At 40.2% G+C, this 3,966-nt stretch overlaps 1 long non-coding RNA gene across 1 annotated transcript in view; it reads left to right on the top strand.

Moving 5' to 3' along the window:
* Positions 1-1,841, top strand: part of LOC107183773 — a 17,164-nt gene extending 15,323 nt beyond the window's left edge. Inside the window, exons 2-3 of the long non-coding RNA XR_001514580.1 lie at positions 561-665; positions 1,563-1,841. This is a non-coding gene — a long non-coding RNA (uncharacterized LOC107183773). The remainder of the gene's footprint in view (positions 1-560; positions 666-1,562) is intronic.
* Positions 1,842-3,966: the final 2,125 nt, after the last annotated feature.

The raw sequence follows: 3,966 nt of genomic DNA, 5'->3' as shown, positions 1-3,966 counted from the left end.
AAATGTATTGTATTTTCTGTCAAATACAACAGCATATTAAAGTCTATTATAATCAGTCTTTTCAGTCCTACATATGTCAATGTTGTTTAGTTATCAGAACATTTAAGAGCAGGATTTTTAAAAAATATATATATTTTTAAAAATTGTTATTGTCTGAAGTTTTACATATGTCTTCTTTTTCCCCAATTGACACCCCCCAACCCCCAGCCATTCCCACCCCAGGCAAGCCCCCACCGCCCCAGTGTCTGTGTCCATTGGTTATGCTAATAAGAGCAGTTTTTCAAATAAGAAGCAGAGGAAGTTGAAGACAGGCCATAGTGAAAGGACACAAGAAAAGGAGATCATGATGCCAGAGCACAACATCTAACTATGTCAAAACTGTATTGAGTACAAGTCCTGCTGAGAAGAGAGCAAACATGTTCTGTTAATAAAATTTGAGAGTTGTATGGTGGATACTAGTTATTTTATAAGTAGGGCAATACTACTGGCAAAAGATGCCACATCAGGGAATAGCAAAGCAAAAAACAGACAAACCTTAATGAAACATCCTTTTGTTGTAGTCTAATTGAAGTCCTGGCAATACGGACCTACTGCAGAAGAAGCCGTACACTGTCACCGACCGAACCACAGCTCCTGACACACATACTGACACTGATTTCCCCAAGGTGAAATTAAAATTTGTTTTGTTCTTGTAGTTGTTGGTGTCTTCTTTTGGTATAGTCCAAAATAAACACCTAATATTCAAAACATAAGCAGGAACCAATAAATAGCACAAGTCAGAGTGATGATATCTACTTTTTCCCCCCTTGGTCTGATTATTTTTAGGATGGGTGAACAAGATTAATGAGGTTTGGGTGCCTGAAAGTTACTTGCAGAACCCAATACATTTTTTAAGGTAACTACCGGGTGGTTTGACCACATGTTGGACTGATCAGGGTCTTGAGAGGAGAGCATTGTGGACATAAACAAAGACAATTCAAATGAGAAAACACAGAGGCTATTTACTCAGAGTTTGCTATAGCGAGTGAATCAGCCACCATCGCTTAAATTTGGTGTAGACTCACAGGCAGACCACGGAGTAAGAAAACTCTATAGTGAAAAAAGGGAAAGTTTCAAGTATGCCCTTGAGGTTGTTGTAATGCGGAAGCTGGTGGTAGGTTATCTAGAAGTGGAACATCCTACATTACTAATTAGGGAGGCATATGTGTGTTTTTTCTGATTGGTTATGAGTTGGAAGTAGGAGCAAAAGTGAGGAAAGCTGGCAGAAGTCCTGGCTGTTCTGGACTAGTTGCTGCAGACACGGTTCTTGGCTTCCTGGACGCACTGCTGCAGAGCCTGTGGGTGGGAGTTCTGTTGTCATATAAGCTGGCCATTGTCTGTTTCTGTATTGAGTCTCCCAGCATTTCGTAGGATAGATCAATAAATGTATATTTCCATGTGCACCGTGTATTATCTGAGTCTCCATGCCACACTCTTTTTTCATTTCTGAAAGAGGAAGGGAAAAAAACCAGGATATAAATAAATAATCCTGAAAAGGAATTATATAACATTTGTTTTGACAGCAACAATGTTGAATGCCTCATAGAGTGACACTTGTGAATTTTGTATGCTGGGAAAAGAAGCAAGAAAGGGCAGAAGTTCAAGATTCTCCCATTCAAAAATGTACTTGAACATTGACACCAAGAGGAGTCTTTGATTTCTGGGCTGAAGACCAAGGACATTTCAAATGCCTAAGTCAATAAATGTCACTAGAATAAAGGAACGGGAGGCACAGGGCATGTGTCCCCTGAACATCCTGCTGACTGTACTCACGGTGATGAAGCGTGCCCATCTGAACTTCTGAAATTTGTCAGATCAGGTGGGTACATAATGCCAATGTCCTGAATGGTTCCCAGGTAAACCTGGCCTGGTTTGTTACAGCTGTTTTGTTTTTGTAAGTGAAGTCTACTCCTACACACCACCCAGTGTGCACCCACGTGGCCCCATTAACACAGAAAACCAAGGCAGAAGCCGTGCCTCTGCAGCTCTCGCTCTGTTTTGCCTGTTTTGAGATCTGCGGGGCACAATGATACTTCTGAGTTTGCTTTCGGAAAGCCATGGTTACCTCAGGCTCTTCTGGACTGAAGCTGACCACTGTTCCCGATCATGGCAGCATGGGAAACAACAAAGACAGTATCGTGCATGCAAATGTTTCACAAAACGATGTACTTTAAAAAAGTTGCTTGATACTAATAGATAAATACAGTGGTGCTGTGGGGAAGGAGCTAATTGTTTCTCCCTTTTGGAAACCTTTCCATTTCTAATATGGTGGCAGATCTCCAAAATCTACATAACGAAGGGAAGAGGGTGAATGAATAGTGCAGGATGGTATAAAATCTGAAAGCTGTTTGCGGTTAGCTTTGGAATGGATTATGGACTTTTTATAGCTTAGCTAACACTGTGGTGTTTTTGGTATATCCTGATACAGAAATCACTTAAAACTTTTTGGTCATAGACCAAGGATAATTGAGAGGGAAGAAAATGAAGGTGTCTGCTGGGCAACAGAGAGCATCCTAACTGGGATTAAAATGTACCCCCAACTTCTTCACAGCTTTCTTCTGTTCCTCTCAATAGGATGTTTGCTCTCTTCAGACTTCATCAAACGTGTCTCACTTCCCCCAATCTGACCTCATGCCTTTGCTTATGCTCTTTCTCCTGCTGGTTCAATTGAAAGCCCATCTCTTCTGTGGAAGATTCTCTTATGGCCACCTCCCCACGCCCCCACCTTTCTAGGCTTCTTTTACATCTCAGTTGTAACACAGAAACCTTTCTAAACATATAGCTTTGTAATTCTAATCAGTATTAAATTCTTTTGACTAAGGGGCTGTTTCCATAGGCATGATTTAATGTAAAGACCCTTACCCATTACTCTATTCCAAAAATGGTTTTAAATTATTTGATAGATAATCTCCTCTTGGAAAACTGCTGATAAAAATTAAATTTTTTTTTGCCAATAACAAAGATATAGGTATATATAGAAGAAGCCTCAAACCTCTATGAAATGTTTAGTTGTATGAAGTGCTTTGCTGGGTCCCAACCAATGGAATTTCACATAAATTTAAGGAACTAACTTTATCTGTCTTTTTTGTGTTTCTGTTTGTTTCTTTCTAAGATCCAGAGCTCTTGGAACATGTCATGAAACACTTCAAAAGATTTTTTAACATGCAGTTCATCTTTCTCTTCTCCAATCCAACTAACATGAATTTTTTTTAAAAAAATACATTTTATTGAATTTTTTACAGAGAGGAAGAGAAAGGAATAGAGAGTTAGACACATTGATGTTGAGAGAGAAACATTGATCAGCTGTCTCCTGCACACTCCCTACTGGGGATGTGCCCAGGTACATACATGCCCTTGACCTGAATCAAACCTGGAACCCTTCAGTCCGCAGGCCAACACTCTACCCACTGAACCAAACCGGTTAGGGCCCAACTAAATGAACTTAAGAGCTAGGTGAAAATCTTAATTTTGCCACTGTATTTATACCAGTTGATTCCAATCCTATCAATCTCTATTCCAAAGGTTAGGGCGTTTCTTATCTCCAGTCCAGGGAGTAAAGATTACGTAGCTTAAGCATGATTGTTTGTAGTTAAAGTGATTAACTACCCGTCTGGCACTTAGTTAAGGAGTTTTATCCCCTCCCTGACTTCAGGGAAAAATCCCTACGTGGGGAAACAACTTTTCTCGGAGAGGTGACCTTGGTTAAAACACACAGCGCTAAGGGGGGCAAACATATTAAGAACAGTATGCTATATACACCAGGTCCCTTGAAACATATGCTGTGCAGATGTTTCTTTCTTGCAGCTACTGTGTCAAGCAGCAAGGATGGACCGGCTTCCAGCACTTGCTCAGGCATCAATAACATCTCTAGGATTTATTTTCCCCTTTAGTAAAAAAGAACTAATAACACCTATTGAAAGGCATGCC

Source organism: Myotis davidii, unplaced genomic scaffold (genome assembly GCF_000327345.1).
Source record: "Myotis davidii unplaced genomic scaffold, ASM32734v1 scaffold902, whole genome shotgun sequence".
NCBI lineage: Eukaryota > Metazoa > Chordata > Mammalia > Chiroptera > Vespertilionidae > Myotis > Myotis davidii.
This window is presented reverse-complemented; position numbering and strand designations above follow the sequence as displayed.